This window comes from Podarcis liolepis, assembly GCF_965112155.1.
Source record: "Podarcis liolepis genome assembly, chromosome: 7".
Taxonomy (NCBI): Eukaryota; Metazoa; Chordata; class Lepidosauria; order Squamata; family Lacertidae; genus Podarcis; species Podarcis liolepis.
Window position 1 is genome coordinate 33894026 of NC_139561.1, and position 10925 is coordinate 33904950.

The window sequence follows — 10925 nt, forward strand, 5'->3', positions numbered from 1 at the left end:
GAAAACTGTCCTCCGTGGCCACTTCTTCTCATTTCTGATAATCCAAAGCTCATTCCCAGACACATTTCCACCATCACATATGCCACTGCTGTGCATTTGGGATGTGCATGGTCTGCCAATGGATTCTGGTAGGTGTGTTGCAGTGCTGGTCCATGGAGGTGAGCTAGAGGCAGTGCCAGATTTATGTATAAGCTAAAAAAGCTATAGCAAAACAAACTATTACAAAAAAAAATGTAAAGGAAAAAAATTGGATGTACATTTCCAAAATATAAGATAAAAAAACAAACAAAATAAAACCTACATACACAATTGTATTTCAGTTCAACAATTACTTTGATAAAATAGTTTTTTTGTTATGTGCAAATGGCTTTAGATACCTATTAAAGATAAAGGGACCCCTGACCATTAGGTCCAGTTGCGGACGACTCTGGGGTTGCGGCGCTCATCTCGCTTTACTGGCTGAGGGAGCCGGCGTACAGCTTCCAGGTCATGTGGCCAGCATGATTAAGCCGTTTCTGGTGAACCAGAGCAGCGCACGGAAACGCTGTTTACTTTCCCGCTGGAGCAGTACCTATTTATCTACTTGCACTTTGATGTGCTTTCAAACTGCTAGGTTGGCAGGAGCAGGGACCGAGCAATGGGAGCTCACCCCGTCGTGGGGATTCGAACCGCTGACCTTCTGATCGGCAAGCCCTAGGCTCTGTGGTTTAACCCACAGCGCCACCTGCATCCCAGCAAATACCTATTAGGTCCATAAATTAAAATATAGCATATATTCAACACAAAAAACAGGGACAATTTGTTGCTGACAAAGAGCAGCTGGACATATAAAGAGCCCCATTACCTTCAGTAGCTTAGGGCCTCATCAAACCAAAATCCAGCCCTGGCTAGAGGTGGCTACCATTTATATTTCTTATAATGCCCCAGAGGGACAATGTGTTGGGTAGGGATGGGGAATTCAGTTTACAATTAGAGGTGGATTTATCCAATTCATGCTTTCTGAAACAACATGAAAACTGACACACAGCCATCCTTCGAAATTTGCCCTTATCTGAATTTTGCAATGCAGTTCTCCCGCCAAATAATGTGTACAAAAATGCATATAGCGGTGTAAGATGGGTACAAGAACAAATGCATTACTGAAAGTAATACACAAAAAAGCATTGTTAGAGAAAATTGATTTGCAAAAATGTGGATACATTAGTCAAAACTGCATCCCAAAAATGTATATTTTGAGAAATCTGACACTAAAATGCTGGTGATTTTTCACGAGTGCTTTAAAAAGAGATTTGCAAACCGATGTGGAAATGTGCAGAACTGAACTTTACAACTGAAAAATGAGAAGTTGGGAGAAACCGAAATTGATAATACTAGTCCATGCCTCATGTTGCGGCATTGTGGGAATTTAAAATGGAGTCTAGACTCCAGTATAGAAATAATAATAATAATAATAATAATAATAATAATAATAATAATAAGGGTCAGAGCAGGTATTGCTCTGATTTCAGATACCCTTTGGAACACATCTAAGGCTTGAACAAATCATATGGCCCTGCTGATCTTACCTAGCAGCTAGATTCCAAGCTCTTCCACCCCCAGGACAAGTACAGTCGTACCTCAGAAATCGATCACCTTGCGACTTGAATGTTTTGGCTCCCGAATGCTGCAAACCCAGAAGTGAGTGTTCCAGTTTTTTTAACATTCTTTGGAACCCAAACGTCTGACGCGGGTTCTGTGCCTTGGTTGGTTTCCGAACGTTTTGGAAGGCAAACAGACTTCCGGAATGGATTGCGTTTGACTTCCGAGGTACCACTGTATTGTATTGAGATAATAGAATCATAGAATTGCAGAGTTCAAAGGGCTCCCTAATGATCATCTAGTCCAACCCCCTGCAATACAGGAATGACAGCTACAGGATCCCTGGCAGGTGGCCATCCGAACTCTGCTTAAAAACCTCCAATGAAGGAGAATCTCCCACCTTCGAAGGAAGTCTGTTCCACTGCCAGAAAGTTCTTCCTAATGTTTAGTTGGAATGTCCTTTCTTGTCATTTGTATCCATTGGTTGGGTCATACCCTCCGGAGCAGGAGAAAACAAGATATTGAGTTTTAAAATTTGCCTGCTTCTGAAGAAAATAATACCACCACCACCCTGGTCTGGTGATTAAAGAAGGGCAGCCGCTATGGCGTCTTCAAGAAGTTCCAGGTGAGAGCAAGAATTGGAAAGTCTAGATAATGTCTTCAGATTCATTCATGGCTGTAAGCAGCAGAGTAGTTAATGTAACTGATAAGTTCTGCCCTTCTGCTCTGGTGTGTATGTCCTTTATACATTTGTCACATTGTAGGAAGGGTGGTTTTTATTTTATTTTAATGCTCTTTGTACATTCAATTTTTACTATTTGAATCTATCATCTAATTATTCTTCCTAGCTAATTAATACTGATGGCCATGAAGTCAGTTAGGAGCAATGCTAACTCTGTAGATGGGGTCTAAAATTAAAATCGGCAATCTCTGCACTCTTGGCTTTTATAATTGCCATTAATTACAGTTCTAAATCCACCATGGTTTAGCTTGTTAAAAATAATATGGGTATGGAAAATGCTTTAAAAAAAAATCTTTTAAGTAATCCCCCCTCCCCCGCTTTACATGTTCTTCTTTAAAGGAAAAGAGAGGGAGAGTAAGCTAATTATTTTTATACATACAAGAGGATTATTTCGCTTAATTTAATATGCTAGATTAAGTTCTTAGAGAGAGAAAAGGCCCCCATTATCCTCACAACTAGAAAAGAAAGCGGGGAATTTATTTAGCAGTGACTCATTCATAGTTCCAGTATTATTATTTTTTGCATACCGCTTTATCTAGTAGAGCTATATATTTTTTCACTATTAAACACTTATCTCATAGTAAATGTATGCATATTTTTAGCGTGTTTTTCATAGAGCAGAGAGATTCATCCTGTCTATAGCATATACATACATATATATGGACTACTGCAATGCGCTCTAAGTGCAGCTACCTGTGAAGGTGACCCAGAAACTACAACTAATCCAGAATGCGGCAGCTACACTCGTGACTGGGAGTGGCCGTCGAGACCATATAACACTGGTCCTGAAAGACCTACATTGGCTCCCAGTATGTTTCCGAGCACAATTCAAAGTGTTGGTGCTGACCTTTCAAGCCCTAAACAGCCGCGGTTCTCTATACCTGAAGGAGCGTCTCTACCCCCATCGTTCTGCCCAGACACTGAGGTCCAGCTCCAAGGGCCTTCTGGCGGTTCCCTCACTGCGAGATGTGAGGTTACAGGGAACCAGGCAGAGGGTTTCTCGGTGGCGGTGCCTGCCCTGTTTAATGCCCTCCCATCAGATGTCAATGAAATATACAACTATCTGACTTTTAGAAGACATCTGAAGGCAGCCCTGTTTTTAGGGAAGTTTTTAATGTTTGATGTTTTGTTCTGTTTTTAATCTGTTGGGAGCCACCCAGAGTGGCTAGGGTAATAACAACAACAACAATAATATACAGACTGAGCTCTCTCTCTCTTTCTGCACCCTTAGTAAGCAGGAAAGAAGCATCAGGACTGCAAACCACCACCACCACCTCTCTCTCTCTCTCTCTCTCTCTCTCTCTCTCTCTCTCTCTCTGCCACTCATCTGGCTGTGTTGCCCCAGCTACTCTCGCCGGTTTCCAACAAATTATAAAACCACAGTAAAACAGCAAACATTAAAAAAATTCCCTATGCAGGACTGCCTACAGATGCTTACCTCTCACTGACTCCCCTTCTCTCTTTCTGCCCCCCACCCAAGGTCCTACCTCTCCTGTTCTTGCAGTCCCCATTTGTTAAAAACCAGAGCACTCTGTTACTTCCAATACAGGGAGTTCTGAGTTAATAAACCAGAACCTTAAACAAGGACCAAACTCTGGTTTTAGATCCCTGTTAGTAAACTGAGGTTAAGCCCAAATTCCCAGTTCAGGTAAGGAACACTGCTGTAAACAAAACCACACAAGGGCAGGGTGAAAGGTGGATGATGGAAGTAGGTGCAGGCCAGGAGTTCATTGTCTACTTAATTTTGTGAGACAAGGGCCCCACCTGCACCATACATTTAAAGCACTGTCATCCCACTTTAAACAGTCATAGCATCCCCCAAAGAATCCTGGGAACTGGAGTCTGCTAAAGGCACCAAGAGTTGTTAAGAGACCCCCGTTTCCCTCCCAGATCAACAATCCCCAGAATGGTTAAACAATCAATCCCTCTTCCCAGGGAATTCTGGAAATTGTAGCTCTGGGAGAGGAATATACTGGAATAAACCATCAGGGAGGCGGGCACCACTGCATATGTTCGTGTATTTATACTTGAGAAACCACAGAAGAGGTCTGGGGAAGTTCTCCCCCCACCCCCGTCCTAGAAACGAAAAGCTGCTCACACTCTCTGTATATTTTAAAAGGGTTTTTTTATGTTATGAAAGTTTCATGAAGGCAGGGGGAAATGGCAAAGATTACTGTGGGGGAAAATTCGCAGTCCAAAGCCAGTTTGAGTTTATATATTCTGGGAAGTTTGTGGAACAAACCATGTTATCAACTGTACTTAAAGGGAATTGTTGACAAGGTTGTCCACACCGACAGCCATGGCAAAGACTGGCCAACTTTATGATGATCTCTGCAGGCATTCAGCTCAGATCCGCTGAAGAATTAATGACAGGCTGAAGATGACAAGAGGAGCCCTGTTCATTCATGAGAGATCCATGCCAGTGTCCAATAACACATTTGAGAGCTAGGGACAGGTGAAGTCGCCAGCTTTGGTCTCTCTCAATTTCTCATTTGTCCAGTTCTCCACATTTCCACATCAGTTTGCAATTTTCTTTCAGTATTCATGAAAATTCACCAGCAATTTGCCTAGCTGGACTCTGATAATGCTCTTCACTTGCCTCCCTATGGAGCATAGAGAAGGGTGCATGAGCGTGTGTAGAATCTTGCCCACTGAACAGAGGTACATTCCACATTCTGCCTGCTTTTGCCCTTCCCACTACTAAAGTGCGGCCTCCAGAAGGTTTTCCGGGAGGGAATGTGGCCCTTCAGTTGAAAAAGTTCCCCACTGCCAATTTAGCCCTTACATCTGAAATGGGATTCCATGAGGTTGTCTCCAACTAAGTCAAACTCAAAGTAGACCCACTGAAATCAATGAACCTAAGCTAGTCATGCCCATTAACTACACAGGGTCTACTATGAGTAAGACAAGCATTGGATGCCACCCATTGTGTGCATTCCAAATCCTGGATCCCACTAGAACTGACCTACATTCTCTCTCTGACTCAACACAGGCAAGGATCTCTAGGTCCACGGTGTACCCAGGACTCTGAAGCACCGTAACTTACAGAGCACCGTGATTTTATCCATAAAGCTAGAACTGGCTTGGCCTATTTTAAGGGTATCAGGCAGCCTCCATCGAGAGGTGATAAACAACTGCAACAGCTGAATGAATTATGGGCTGCAATTGTTTTCCAGCCAGCTCCACTTTTGATACCATAATATAACCGTTGTCATTCTGCTCATGACTTGTCAAGATTTATGGTCCCTTAGATTAATTCAAAATATGGAGAAAAGCAAATGCTTCATTCAGGTTGCTATATTTCGCTGTCAGCCTACATCTGGAGAGAGAGAGAGCAAACACTCTCTGTGTCCTCTGAGCAGCACAACCTTGTATACTCAAATTCGCAAATGCATTGTTACGGCTACTGGCTGACCATTCCTTTGTTAGCCATATTTCTGGCTAAAGCAGTGCAGGAAAATCTGCCTCCTGATAGGTGATGATAATCTCCTGATAGCTGGGGCTCTCTCTGTCTTTTGGAATGTGATGCCCCATAAGGCAGGGGTGGGGAACCTTTTAGGACCTCAGGGCCACATTCCCTAGTATAGGCAACCTTCCAGGGTTTAACTGGCAGTGATGGACCGGGCCAGAAGCAATAAATACAAATTTTGCTTTTTACTAATGTTTTCACATTCACACATCCCCCTCTATCCTCCATCCAGGCAAGCCAGAAGCTCAGCCTCCCTTACTACAACCTTGCAAGGGAGGTTTTTGCCAACATCTGTAAGTATCTATTTCTGGGAGCCCAAGCCATTCCTCTAAGGAGAAAGACAGAACCTCAGACCAGTCACAGCCTGTCTTTTGTGGTGGTTGTCACTGACAATTGCCATTTTAACTAGTTTAAATCTCACCTGTCCAGGGAACATTTATTCCTAGGCCTTCATAAGGCTATTGCATGTTCAGGCTCCTTTCAGCTGAGAAAACTAATTGGCCAAAGTTGGCAGGAGACACTCCACACCGGAGGCAGTAAGCTTGGGGGAGAAACACGCTGGCGTGAATCTTCCTCTATTTTTGCAAGCGTGATGTTCATTTGGCTGTTTCTTGCTTACAGCATCCATGCCGAAACAAGTCCTTTATCTTCTTTATCTCTCCACATCTGACCAGTTCTCACTGACTGGGGGGAAAAAGTCCTGGAAAACTAATTAAACAGAATCATATCCCCCCCCTCCCCACTAATTGAATTGCATTCCATACATCCATTGACCACTTCCTTCAGGCTTCAGAAAACAGCAACGGCTCTTTCCCATTGGATTTTGATTTGGTTTGTATTCATCTTTGCAAAAAAGAAGAAGAAAAGGGGATGGGAAAAAATCATTTTACCTTGTGCGCTCTCAGTTCCAGGTGGGGTTTCAGTGTTTACTTGCCACACAGACACATTATCTCATTCTCAGCAGCAGCATTGACTGAGCACAGAGGAAGGATTTCTGAGAAGAGCCTGGAGCCTGGAACGGTTTTTGCTGACACTGTGTAATGGCTGCCTTTGTGTTCAGTTACAACAGCTAAATGCTGGGCCAGGGGGTGGGGACTGGGGGCCACATTCCTTCATGGACAGCCTTCTAAGGGCCATGTTGTATTGGTGAGCAAGGCCAGAGGTTTCTAAACCCTATGCTCACACTACTCAATTCCCCATGCAGGTAAGAGATATCTTCCCTGTTCAAGGAAACATTTCAGCTGGGCAAATAGCATGCAGCAAGGCTGGCAGGGAATGTGGTCTGCAGAGAATCCAAGGGACCAGATAGTGGTCACAAGGGCCACATTCAGTCCCAGGGCCTGAGGTTTTCCATTCCTGGTCTAAAAAAACTTTAAACAGGGACAGCTCCAGGGCCCCACCTGCTCTAAACATTTCAAGCAGTATCTTACAACTTTCAACAGCCATGATGGTTCCCTCCTTCAAGAATCCTGGGAACTGTAGCTGGTCAAGGGTGCTGAGAGCCATTAGGAGACCCTTATTCCCCTCACAGAGCTGCAATTCCCAGAGTGGTTTAGCAATCAATACCTCTTCAGTGGGAACTCTGGGATCTGTAGCACCAAGAGGGGAATAGGGGTTGCCTAACAACTCCCAGCTCATTAAAAGATAGCAATTCCAGCTCACAGTGCTGCAATCAGCCAGGGGAGGGTAAGATCATGAATGGAAATGCAGAACACACTGAGGAATGGTGAACGTGCCCAGGAAAATCACTGCTGCATTAATGAGAAACCCAAGGTATTATAGCACATTTAACATGCACATTTCTTTACCAGCTTTAGTGATTGCATCTAGTCACTTAGGTCCATGGTTTTATCATACCACGTAGGGTAGGTTAGGCTAAGAAATCATGGCCACACCACACTAGATCTCTTGGACATCCAATGAAGCCAAATTTTGGAAGATTCAGGACACAGGAAAGACACCTGCCTGTCATTCACCTGACACCACAGTGACATCGAGTGACCCATTTCTGCTTGCTTAGTTTGAAATCAAACTGTGTTGGGCAAAAGCACAGCATGTTGCAGGCCCCAATGACGTTCTGCTTCTATTAGTAAGATTGTGTGCTCCCCCCCTTCCCCAGGATCTGGCACTTTTGAAACTTGTCCATAAAATATCTGGAGTTAGGGATGAGCAATGAGGTGGCCAAGTTTTCAGAGTTCACAAAATCATTCAGTCAAGAAGTTTAGGAGGACCAATCTAAATGCACACATTAGGCTCAAACTACTTTTCTAAAACCGGGACGCGGGTGGCGCTGTGGGTTAAACCACAGAGTCTAGGACTTGCCGATCAGAAGGTCGGCAGTTTGAATCCCCACAATGGGGTGAGCTCCCATTGTTTGGTCCCTGCTCCTGCCAACCTAGCAGTTCAAAAGCACCTCAAAGTGCAAGTAGATAAATAGGTACCGCTCTGGTGGGAATGTAAACGGCGTTTCCGTGCACTGCTCTGGTTCGCCAGAAGCGGCTTAGTCATGCTGGCCACATGACCTGGAAGCTGTACGCCGGTTCCCTTGGCCAATAAAGCGAGATGAGCGCCACAACTCCAGAGTCGGTCACGACTGGACCTAATGGTCAGGGGTCCCTTTACCTTTACCTTTACTTTTCTAAAAACATGCTAAGGTTCTATTATTATTATTATTACCCCTTAACAATAAACACCACTTTCTTTACAGATAAATAATACACACACACAACCCTCTCGGGCCTTCTGGAAGCCAAGAACTGCATCGCTAAATGCACTCCCAAGGATGAGTCGAACTAAGCCTCTTGTATCGCTAAATTGCAGAGGAATTTTCTCAGCGCACTTTGGTTCAAGCAATATAAAAGGTCAGCACACACATATTGAGAGGTGCAAGCGTGAGGTGAGGAAATACTTAAGCTTTTATCTTGTTTCCGAATGCATCAGGATTAAGCCTTATAACAGCTGAGAGCTTTACTGGTTATATCTACTGAAATATATTGTTAAATCACGGCTGTACTGATGGGGCCTTTAGACCACTTTCCACCCCTGACTTGTTGTAGAAAAAGGAAAAGCAGCAGTAATAGGATTGAGCCTGGGAGAGGGAGGGAGACCTGCTGGTTTCTACCTTTGTGAAATGAAATAGGTCAGAAACGTTCAGCACTGTGTATAAAAACTGTGTGTTTCTGTGTTGTTGTTTTTCTAGACATAAAGGAATTCAGTAGGGCTGTGTGGGGAAAGGGTGTGATTCCAGAAGGGGGCTAAAGATTGTAAATGGACCATTCAGATATTGCAAATGGGTTGTTGGCAACAGGGATGTCTTTCTTTCTTTCTTTCTTTCTTTCTTTCTTTCTTTCTTTCTTTCTTTCTTTCTTTCTTTCTTTCTTTCTTCCTTCCTTCCTTCCTTCCTTCCTTCCTTCCTTCCTTCCTTCCTTCCTTCCTTCCTTCCTTCCTTCCTTCCTTCCTAAAAAAAGTTACTGGATTATTTTTCTCAAAAAGTGAAAAATCCATATTAAACAGAGGGGGAAATGATAGGTCTTTCCATGCCAAATTCATGTGGGTATTGTGAAGAAATTGTATACACCACTTGCACCCGCACCACAATCAAAACCCAAGGATATTAGCGAGCTGAAACGTGTGCAGAGGAGGGCAACCAAGATGATCAAGGGTCTGGAAACCAAGCCTTATGGTGAGTGGTTGAAGGAATTACCGTATTTTTTGCTCTATAAGACTCACTTTTTTCCTCCTAAAAACTAAGGGGAAATGTGTGTGCGTCCTATGGAGCGAATGCAGGCTGCGCAGCTATCCCAGAAGCCAGAACAGCAAGAGGGATTGCTGCTTTCACTGCGCAGCGATCCTTCTTGCTGTTCTGGCTTCTGAGATTCAGAATATTTTTTTTCTTGTTTTACTCCTCCAAAAACTAGGTGCGTCTTGTGGTCTGGTGCGTCTTATAGAGCGAAAAATACGGTAGGTGTGTATTGCCTGGAGAAGAGGAGATTGAGAGGTAATATGACAGCCATTTCCAAATATCTGAAGGGCTGTCACATGGAAGGTGGAGCAAGCTTGTTCTCTGTCGCTCCAGAGGGCAGGACCTGAACCAATGGATTCAAAAGACAAGAAAAGAGATTCTGACCAAATATTAGGAAGAACTGTTCAACCTTGGAAGGTGATGGATTTTTCTTCAGTGGAGGTTTTTAAACAGAAGCTGGATGGGCAGCTGTCAGAAATACTTTAGCTGTGATTCTTCCATTTCCGGGGATTAAATTAGATGACCCTTAAGGTCCCATCCAACTCTACAATTCTATGGCTCTATGATTTCATCAAGAAGCACCCAGATTCTTAATGTATGATTGCTGTGAAAGTGGCACATTTAAATCTTGCTTCCTTCCACCATCAAATTCATATATCATCCCTGGGCAGTCTCTCACCAAAACATTGACCAGACCACATTAAGAATATAAGAAGATCCTGCAGGCTCAAATCAATGGCCCATCTTGTCCAGCATCCCACTCTCACAGTGGCCAAATGGACGCTTCAGGACTTGAGCACAAGAGCCCTTTTCAGTCCCATGGTTTCCAGCAACTAGTATTCATAAGTATTACTGCCTCGGAAGGTGGAGGCAGGGCATAGCTGTCATGGCTAGGAGCCCTCAATAACCTCCTCTTCCACGAATTTGTCCAATCCTCTTTGAAAGCCATCCAAAATGGGGGCCGTCACTCAGTGGAAGCGGAGCATAGCTATCATGGCTGGTATCACGGAAGTTTGGTTTTGAAAAAAGGAGATCTGCAACCACCTTGTGAAGTTGTGGTTGGGGAAAGAGCTTTTCTGGTTACATTTTAAAAAGCCATTTCTTTATTTATAGCCCACCTGACCACCAAATGGTCTCAAAGGTAGCTTACAGTAAAGTGAATAATATGTGTGTTTGCGAAATTTACCAATTTTCTGGAAAGGTGCTTCCGTATATACACATATATTAGCAATAGGCTTAGGCATAGGAATGCATAAGGCATAGTAGGCATCTATCATCTATCTGTCATCTATCTATCTATCTATCTATCTATCTATCTATCTATCTATCATCTATCAATCATCTATCAATCATCTATCATATCTCTCTCTCTCTCTCTCTCTCTCTCTCTCTCT